Raw genomic sequence first — 11,477 nt, forward strand, 5'->3', positions numbered from 1 at the left:
TTATCCCAATTAGGTCAAATTTCAAGCATTTACACAAAATCTTCAAGTCATGTACACAAACCCTAATTTCTAAGTTTCAAACTCAATCAATTCAATCCCTTTTCACTTCTCATACATATAATCATATCAATCATCATCTCTAAACTCATTTACATTATTTGAAATAAAGCCCAATACATTTCATGGCTGCCAAAATTTGGGGACATCATGGGTTCATGAATTTCTTGTGAATTTCTTGAAATTTCCACTTATCTCAAGTCACTTTCAATTATTAAAAGAAGAAGGAAGGGAGAAAAGCACTAACCTTTTTGGGTGTCTTGCCAAACTTCAATTTCTCTTCTTCAAATGGGTATCTAAAGCTTCCTTATGGAGTGGGGAGAATTATTTGTGAAGAGAGCTGTCGGTTTTGATGGGTAAATGAAGAGGAAATCAAGCTTTAAGCTTGATAACAATGGTGGGGAGGGAGAGACCAAGGGAGACGGCAAGGAGAGAGAGAGAAGAGGAAGAAAAGATGGTTGGTGGGATTTTGTCTCTTGTGGGTATTTATATATATACATTTATGTGTACTTTATTGTTTTTAAATTTCATAAATCTATTTCCTTTCTTTTCTTTTCTTTCATTTTCTTTTCTTTTCTTTTCTTCTTCTTTCTCTTCTCATTTTTCAAATTCAAATTCATAAAATTAATTTATGTTAATTATTCTATTTCCAAATTTTAATTTGACATTTAAGTCAAAATTCACCTCTAGGGGTGAAATAACCAAAATGCCTTTCATAGTGCTCATCGGATTATTTTTATTTTTTATACCAATTAATAAATTCTCTAAATTTTATTTTATTTCTCAAAATTTTTTTTATATTTTTTTAATATTTATTTCATTAATTTATGCCTCTTCACTATAGTTTAAGTGTAGTTCCAAACATCCTGACTGTTCGAACAGACATTAGTCATCAGAACAGTAAAATGTACGGACTACCTATGGTGAGGGCATTACAAATTCTGTCCAAAACTTGATCTAAATACTGCCTAAATTCGGATTACCCTGCAACCCAACCCAGAAAATGACCAAATGAACAGTACGTGTTCTTGGTCATAACTCTCTCTATACTAGTCCAAATGACCTAAAATTTCACCCATGGAAAGTTTAGACATAGGGCTACACTTTTCATGAAGACCACTTAACCCAGTTTTGCCTTTAACCAATTCAAATTATTAGCACAAGATGGGTCACTGAAACTGCCAACCCAGAAAATGACCAAATGAACAGTACATATTCATTTGGTCATAACTCTCTCTATACTAGTCCAAATGACCTAAAATTTTACCAATGGAAAGTCTAGACATAGGGTTACACTTTTCATGAAGACCACTTAACCCAGTTTTGCCTTTAACCAATTCAAATTATTAGCACAAGTTGGGTCACTGAAACTGCCAACCCAGAAAATGACCAAATGAACAGTACATGTTCATTTGGTCATAACTCTCTCTATACTAGTCCAAATGACCTAAAATTTTACCAATGGAAAGTCTAGACATAGGGCTACACTTTTCATGAAGACCACTTAACCCAGTTTTGCTTTTAACCAAATTAAATTGTTAGCAAAATATGAGTCACTAAAACTGCCAATCCAGAAATTGTCCAAAATACTGTTTCTTTGGTATGCTTGACCAGTTTTGGCAAAAATGCCATAACTTGGTCTCCAAAGCTGAAAATTGAGTGAAACTAGTGCCAAAAGTTTTATAAGACATAGCACAACAATTTTTATGTTTTGACCAAGCTCTAGAAACCATTGCATCCTAGGGAAAATATTAGCCAAAGTTAGGAATTGAAATCTAGAAAATGTTAAGTTGAACCCAGAATGCCATTTGATACCTGTGTGTTCATTTGGCCATAACTCCCACTAGGAAATTCCATTTGAGATTTGCCAATATGATCTAGAAACATGATACTTAGGGATACAATATTGATTTAGACACCTTTGCCAAATTCTAAGTGCAAAGACCCTAAAAAGAGGGTCAAACATACTGCCCTGAAATTGATTTTTGCCCTTATAGGACTGAGAGTCCAGGTTAATACATTAACCATAACTCACTATACCAAGCTTGAAAAATTATGAAATTGTACCTGGGAGTCCCTAAGACATAGAGGAACATATCTTGTGAAGGAACCTAAGTCTAAAAATGGCCATAAAATGATCAAATGACTGGCCAAAGTTTATTGACCAGGAATTGTAAATTCTGGACAGCTTAGAGGCAAAGAGATCAGTTATGGTATTTTGACCATAACTTGAGTTCTATAACTCAAAATTTAGTGATTCAAAAACTAAAATTCAATTTAAACATAGAGGACCAATTGTTATGAAGGAAGTGTGACTAAATAGACATCCTAACCTAGTCAAATTTCTAGATAAAGATAACACATCAACATGAACCTAAAGAAAGGGTCATGGGAAAAATGCTATATATGATAATTAAAATACTCATAAGGAAAATTAAATATTAAAAATGATATGAATATGTAAATTATGACTAATTTCCTATTTATATGAAATTAATGGTACCAATGAACAGTAATAAAAAATAGTAACAGTGAATAGTGCTAAATTAATTGCCCATAGTATACCTAGACTTATTTATTTAGTTAGATAAATTGGTATACCAATTAGGGACTACAGATAGCAGTACTGCCTACCGAGAAAATCATGAACTGACAATATATGTCAGGTATGATTGTTCTACAGGCTATATACCTACTTACTGGCCATCGTGCCTACTTTATTTCTGGCTTTACAAGCTGAAATGGTCTCGTGCGACGGTGGCCTCGTGGATGTATCTGAGGTAGACATATGGCTGTCTAACCCGTATACTCCCGTGTATCCAGCTTTTATAATTTGTTATAGGTTTCTTGGGCATTGATAATAATTAATTAATACTGAATATACAATAAGTAAACAGGAAAGATCCCAATAATTTTAATTGTTTCCAAAGTGTAATAAAAAAAAATGTAAAAGACCCAGAATTTATGATTTGTAAATATTAATTCAATTTTGTAATTATTGTTATTAAAAATTATGCACCACTAAGCGTTATGCTTAGCGCGTTGGTTTTCCATCGCGTAGGTACTGAAGATCAGCAGTCGCCACAGTAGTATTTGGACAGAGTTCCAATCAGATCTGCCACTGATCAGAGTCACCTCACCAGTCTTTTGTATTTTGGTAAGGCCCGTGTGTAGACTAGTATTTTGGTTCATTATGTCTAGTCATGATGTAATTACTAGTTTATGATGTATTTTATTTTGGACTTGAAATGAAAACTTATAATTTATTATCTATAAATTTCCATATGAATGCAATAGATGACACTTCATTTTGAGATCTCATAAATAATTGTAAATGATATGATACATGAGAATATGATATGGAAATGTGTAAAATGAATATGGACATGTTAACAGGTGATTAGTGGAATCCGCCAGATGCTAATAAAATAAGGGAGGCTCTGTCCGGGTCTCCACAGAAATAAGATATATAAAAAAAAAATTTCTACACATAGAATACATGTTTTAAATGACATCAAAAGTTTACAATAGATATGATAAAACAAGATAGGGTGCTTCGGCACCGAATGTGGCACTTCTTGCTCGGCTATACGGTAGACGGGTAAGGGGCTTCACATTTATCATAATGTAATATAAATATATTCATTGAAAATAAATTATAAGTTAAAAATAAAGGTTTAGACATAATCTTAATATTATACATATATTTTTTTGTTAAAAATTTTATATTTAGATACATAAAAATATAAAAATAAATTATTTTTATATAAATAATAAGTTATGAGGGCAAGTTACAGAGATCAACTCTTTGTCCTCATTCCATACAATATAAGGATCAGAGTGTGGGGTCGAGAAAAATTAATCAATTTGGGGTGGGTAGAAAAAAAAAAAACTAAATGAGATGCCAATAAAAATATATGGATTAAAATAAAATATTAAATATTAAAAGATTAAAATTAAATGATATAAAAATATAAATAAAATTTATATAAAAATATTGAGATTCAAAGAAAAATAAAAATATTAAAGGGACAAAATACACTAAAATTTATAGGTAAAATAGCATAAATTTAAATGATTAACAAGACTATGATGAAAAAATAAGTTAATTAAAGAAGAAAAGATTAACAGTTGTGGCTAGGACGTTGTTGATAACCTCATTGTCAGAAAAAATCAATATTTCTGACTTAAAAAGGATTATTTTTTGATTTTTAATATAGTTTAACCCATATTTTGGGAGTGTTCTTTACTTCTTCTTTGTGTCCAGCTTATTAAACTCCTTTTTTTAATAAGATACATCAAATCAAATCTCTTAATTAAATTTCTCCTTTTATATATATCTTACATGTTTAATTTCTTTCCACTTACTCTACATTTTTTTTCTGAATTTCCTCATGATTTAATTAGGCTTGAAGAATGCACTATTTTATATATATGCATCGACTCAAAAGCTATATATATGACAGTTTTCTTGCCACTTACGTACTCAACAATTTTCTATTGAATTTTCACAATCACAACGATTTAGCTTGTGAAGAATGCAATCATGCGACCGATCAAGAGCTAGCTTGAAAATTAAGAAAGGAAAATATATATGGAAATAATAATGTCAATTATTTTCTTTTTTTTCCTTAATTTTTTTATTGAAGTTTTATTATTATAAACAGTGTTTACAGGAATTACTAATAAACAATTAAGCTCAAATTATATATATATATATATATATATATATATATATATATATATATATATATAATATTAATTAATTAATTAATTAATTACTTGATGATATAGTAATTAAATCAATCCCAATTAATAAAAGATTATAAAAAGTAAATAACGTATGTCAGTCTACTAAAAGTAGATAAGCATCTCGCACACCAGTTTTGACAATTGATAAACTCTCAATTTCTTTTTTATTTTTTTTTAATTTTAATTAAATTTTAACTAAATTAAATGTAATAACTCTATTATTAACAAATATTAGTGCAGTGGTAAAACTCACTATACTCTTAAGGAAAGAATTTATATTCAATTTATAGATAAGGCATTATTGGGAGAGACAGTTATAAATTTAAAAAAGATTAACCTTATGTGGACCGTAAAACAGGAGAAATTATATAGTATCACTATAATTACATGTTAGCTTCTAACATAGAATGACAAATAAATGATAATTAGATATATAAGTAAATATGTAGTTATTATTTAAAAAAAAAAAACTTTAAGATGGTTATAGATTTTTTTAACTCACCCATGTATATATATTCATATATATGTGATTGTCATTTCATATCGATATCTTATACAGAATCACTGATTTATTATGTAAGCGGTATTGATAAATCTTATGTATAATTAACTATTTCTTAGTATAATTTTAAATCAATGATGAATAAAATATTGTAAATAAATAATAAATATTTAGCTTAAATTTAATATATTTTTAAAACAGGATAATATTTCTAAACCTTCTAAACTTTTTAGATCTGATTTTTTTTAATAGGCAAAAGAAAATTCTTCTAAAACTATAAATTTATATATTTTTTTATTATTTTTAAAAATATACTTTTGAAATAAGTAAATAATTTTGAATGTCAATTGAGTAAATTATTAAAATATAGGGAATAGAGAGGTTTTCAGTTTAAGTCTATTATCAATTTATTTTAAAATTATTTATTTTTTATGATAAAATAAAAGGTTACTTCTGTTCATTTAATATTGTGTCTCTACTAAATTTAAAAAAAAATAAATAAAGGGCACTAAAAAGATTATCGGTTGGAGAGACAACTAGACGCTTATGTTCTACACATTAACAAAGCTTCTTTTTTTTCCCAATAATCGCCCTTCCCATAATAATATTTAAGAAAAATAAAAGAAGAGAAATTTTATTTTATTTTTTTTATAATGATTTAATTTTGATTTTAAGAAATTTAATCTATTTAATTTTATTTTTTTAGAAAAAAGTTGATAGGATCAAATTAAATCAAATATTTTATTTTTTTAATTAATTATCATTAGTTCTTTAAATTAGAATTAAAAAAAATTGAAGTTAAGTATGACGTGATTTTGGTTTGAAACTCAAATTGATTAATAAAAAATAATAAAATTGAATCAAATAAATTGATTGAATTTGGTTTGATTTGAAAAAAAAATTATACTATATTGAATTTAATGTAATTTAATTTAAACAGTGAGAATTTTTAATTTATTTCATTTATAATTTTTTAGATCGAATCGAACCCTGACCCCTACTCATATAAAGAACATGTCCAGCGAGCCATTTATGATTTTGACCCCTAGTAATCTAATTTACAAGAACACAACAATGATTGCTTCATTATTGCGTCTATGGCTCATTACTAAAACGAATCGTTTTAAGGAAAAAAAAAATTCATAAATTCAAGTTTGTCTGTCGGTCTCCATTTGCATTGGTTTTATCGTCCATTCTAAAGTGTCGGCTTCAATTATCTAATCTTTTTTTTTTTTTTAATTTCATTTCATTTACTATATATTTCTTCATATGTAATATTTTTTTACTCATTTCCTAATAATATGGTCATGCATGCATTAGGATAATTATAACTGGCACCAATATTTCAAAAAATTTTATCATTTATGAATATCTGGACAAAAATTATGTGCTCCATTGATTGAGTTTTCAACTACATTTAAGGCGTTTGATAAAAATAAATTTCTTAAAATATTTTCTTAAAAAGTCAGAGATTAACATTTTTTTTTAAATAAAAAATAAAAGATAGAATTTTTATTAAATGAAGAAAGAATACAAATATTTGAAATACAGAATTTTATGCTACTATAATTTTGTATAACAACATCTAATATAAACTACTTATATAAAATATAATAGTAATTATTTTGATTTGAAGAAGTTGATCTGCTGACAAAATATTTTATTTAGTCATTCAATGAGAAATATGTTCCATTCAGTTGTAATCTATCACTATTCAACTTCAAAGTTTTTCTATAAGACTGATCTAAAAAGTAAAAATAATTACACTTTAATATTCTTATGAATAGAAAATTTGTACTTCCTATTATTATACTCCTACCCAAATAATAAAGCAAAGTACCTAATGACTTCATGATAAAAAGAAAATGTATATCCTCAATATGAAAGAAATAACAAATTCTCGCAAAAGAAAAAATAGCAAATCCTCATAGAAGATAAGACAATAAATTCTTACTAAGGAGGATATTAAACTCCAATCCATCAATAAGAATAGACTGAGCAGAATAAAAAAAATAACAAGAAAAGAGAAAAAGAATCAACGGTGAAAATATTCACTAGTGGCCACTCCAAAGAGCTCACAAAGGGAATAAAGAGAGAAAATGAGGAGAATTTAGAGAATGGAGCGGCTAAATAATAAAAGAGAATTTAGGCCCAGAGATTAACGATTTAAAATTACAATTACAGCGCTAAAAGATAAAACTTTTAGTTGTTGATTAGCTTTGAACCTTTTAACCATTAGTGGTTGAATATATGTAAATATTTAACCATATAATATATTCTTGCAAAACGAGATAATATATTATTTGGAGAAAAAAAATCAATCTAAAAGTTAAAATTAGTTCTAAAAAAATCATCTGAAGTTCAATCAAATTACGTTTAAAAATATGTTTGATTCTGTAAAGAAGAATATTGCATGGCACGAAGAAACCTTCATTGTTTTATTAAATAAAAACGGAACAATAAGTAGGAAAACCATGGAAGATATCGACGAATCTTAGGATTATTTTAATGCTATATTATAGATTAGACGCAGCAACCATGCATGCAATTCATCACGTGGACAAATTTACAATTTCATGCCTTAGCATGAACTTCTATATAAAGGGGGCATTGCCAAGAAGTGAAAACCACACAAGCACTTGAAATCTTAATGCCATCAATATGGCTATTAAACACTCTCTTCTGCTGGGAATGCTCATCTCCCTTGCATGCCTAATGGCTCTTACTGAGCCAGCAAGGGATGATTGTGATTGTGATATCCCAAAAGACTTTGGCAGTAGTTATTTTCCACCTAATTTTACTTTTGGTACAGCCACTTCTGCTTATCAGGTATATATATAAACCTTTATTCTGGGATTGTAGTATTTTTGTGGTCTCCCATGCAATATCTCTTTTTCACTCGCATGTTAGAGTGAAAGTTCTTCAATCTTCATGTTTTACGTAATTCTACCAGGTTTTTACACTTAGCCTCTTCTACCTTGATATAGTTTTGGCATGTTCAAACAAATCTTTTCCTGGTTTTTCAATAATAAAATGTCACTTTAAAAAAAATTCCTGATAGGATGAAGATAAACAACTAAACATTCTGAGTATTTCTTCGCTAGCTATTGTTTAACTGATCTCTTGTTGGTGGCATTCAGATTGAAGGTGGAACAGGAAGTGAAACGGGCAGAGGACCTAGTGTCTGGGACACATTTACCCATGAGACTCCAGGTACGTATCTTCGTGTGTATGTGAGTAAATTATTTAATCAATAATATATATATACACAACGTTAATTATTTCTATATAATCTTGCAGATAGGATTAAGGATGGCGAAAGTGGAGACATGGCTGTTGATTTCTATAATCGATTTGAAGTATAATACTCAAAACTTCTTCTAATTTTTTTTTTCTTCTCCCAAAAAATCTTTGTTTATTATCAACAATAAAATTAAATAAAATTTGTGAAACTAATCTTGTAGAAAGATATAGCAAATGTGAAGAAGATGGGTTTTAAAGCTTTCAGAATGTCCATTTCATGGTCCAGAGTTATACCTAGTAAGTATTTTATCAAGATTTAAACCCTTCAACATGTGGTGGCTTCATATGAATTTTGCTACATTACATATTTAAAATTTTCTAACTTTATTTTTGAAATTTTAAATGTTCAGCTGGAAGCATCCGCGATGGAGTGAACGATCAAGGAATTCAATTTTATCATAATGTTATCAAAGAAATTAAAGACAATGGTGATAATATCTCCTTTCTCCTTAAAGGATTCAAAATTGCGAATAGAAAAATTATGTCTATAGTATTTAGAAAATATGTTAAAATGATAATAATATTGACGGTTTTTTTTTTTAATCTCATTTTAATAGCATAATAAAACGTCAAATGTTTATTGGAAAATTTGAACAAACTAAAATTACGTCAAATATTTTCTAGTCTCTTAATGAAATTAGAAAATTACAATAAACTTCTAATTTATTTTGTTGTAAAATTCAGAATTAGAACCTTTTGTTACTATTTTTCACTGGGATACTCCTCAAGCCCTTGAAGACAAGTATGGTGGCTTTCTAAGCCGTACTATTGTGTAAATATACAACTTTATATTAAATTACAACTTTCATATCAATTTTGTTCAATAATCATCTAACTAATAAAATATATTATTAAATGATTGCATAAAATATAGGGATGATTATCAAGATTATGCAGATCTTCTTTTTAAAGAATTTGGTGAGAATGTGAGATTTTGGATGACTTTCAATGAACCATGAGCACTTAGTGGATTTGCCTATGATGATGGAAATTTTGCCCCTAGTCTATGCTCATCTTGGGTGAATAGTAAATTTCGTGCCGGAAACTCAGCCACTGAACCTTATGTAGTTGCACATCATCTACTCCTTGCTCCTGCTGCAGCTGTAAACATATATAAAAAAAAATACAAGGTATGTACATGTGTTTAATTAATTATTTTCTTTTTTTTCTCAAGTAGATATACAGGTAGATCTGAGTTTACTATTATATTTACTGTGCAACAAATTCAAGGTGGTCAAATCGGGATAACACTTTTTACCTTTTGGTTTGAACCTCTCTCTAATAGACAAGTTGATATCGAAGCATCCAAGACAGCCCTTGATTTCATGTTTGGATTGTGAGTCTTTCTTTAAAATTAAGCTAGTAACTAATTATTTATTAGGTACACAAGTCTTTAAATAATGTACTTGTTTTTCATATTCTTCAGGTGGATGGATCCTCTAAACTATGGTCAATACCCAAGGCGTGTCCAGAATTTAGTTGGAAATAGATTGCTAGCATTTACTGACAATGAAATTAAACTGCTTAAAAAATCATATGATTTTATTGGATTACAGTACTACACTTCATATTATGCAAAACCAAATGCTTATGTTGATTCAAATTTTATTAAATACAAAACTGATAGTGACGTCAATATAACTCGTAAGTTAATGCACAATCATAATATATATATATATATATATATAATAGCTTTTATTTTTCCTTTACGGCTTATGATTATAATGGTAATCTCATTCGTGAAAAGGTTAGTATAATAAAGAGAGAATTATGGATGATAAAAATATAATAAAAAGATAATTATATATATTTATTAATAGTATCACTGACATAAAAATGAAAATTTGCAGGCTTACTCTCCTTGGTTTTACATTTTCCCAAAAGGTATCCGACGTCTTTTAAAATATATAAAAGATACATATGATAATCCAGTAATTTATATTACTGAAAATGGTAAGTGGTCAATGCCTTTGTCTTGTATGAATGTTAGCTAGCAAATTATAACTATACTTTGGTATAATTTCTTTAAATTTTTTATATTTAATTTTGGGGTTGACAATAATAATAACGAAACTCAACCCGTTGGTGAAGCAATCAAAGATCAATTCAGAATTAATTATTATCGAAATCATACGTGGAATGTGTTCAAATCGATCGAGTATGTACAATCTCCAACATACTAATGTATATATATATATATATATATATATATATATATATATATATTATTTTAATATAATCCTTTATTAATTTTCCTAATGGTTGGTTTTGACAGGGAAGACAAAGTTAATGTTACAGGTTACTTTGCATGGTCATATATAGACAATTTTGAATGGAATATTGGTTATACTTCAAGATTTGGTTTGTATTAGGTAGACTACAAAGATAACCTGAAAAGATCCGCCAAGGATTCAGCTATTTGGTTCTGCAAGTTCATTAATTTTTCGACTCCAGCCCAATGTGATAGCCTGCGTCCAGAACAGATCACCCAGGTTACTTCAAGGAAGCTTGGCAAATACTACCTGTAATGTGAGGGTGCCATGTCGATTTGCATAACTTTTGAGTTTCTTGCAGTTAAATAATATCATTGGACTACTGCTCAGCTCCAGTGACCTTGCTTGTGTTGTAATAAATTTGTTGGTGGTACAGATGCAGTTTCCCTTCTGGGAATTCCAAGCATGCCCTAGTGTGTTGTAATAAATTTGTTGGTGAAACTATTTATTAAGCTAAATATGATTATATGAGAGAATTCTCTTGGTAGGCCTTGTAAAAGAATCAACTCATGAACTTCATACCACACTCATCTCAAAATCTTAAAAGAATGGGGTTATAAATCAGTCCTACTTATATATGTCATTCACTT

At 28.5% G+C, this 11,477-nt stretch overlaps 1 pseudogene; it reads left to right on the plus strand.

The window, feature by feature from the left end:
- The first annotated feature begins 7,972 nt into the window (after window positions 1-7,972).
- Window positions 7,973-11,142, plus strand: LOC110651843 (beta-glucosidase 12-like; annotated as a pseudogene).
- The last annotated feature ends 335 nt before the right edge of the window (window positions 11,143-11,477 follow it).

This window comes from Hevea brasiliensis, chromosome 14, assembly GCF_030052815.1.
Source record: "Hevea brasiliensis isolate MT/VB/25A 57/8 chromosome 14, ASM3005281v1, whole genome shotgun sequence".
Taxonomy (NCBI): Eukaryota; Viridiplantae; Streptophyta; class Magnoliopsida; order Malpighiales; family Euphorbiaceae; genus Hevea; species Hevea brasiliensis.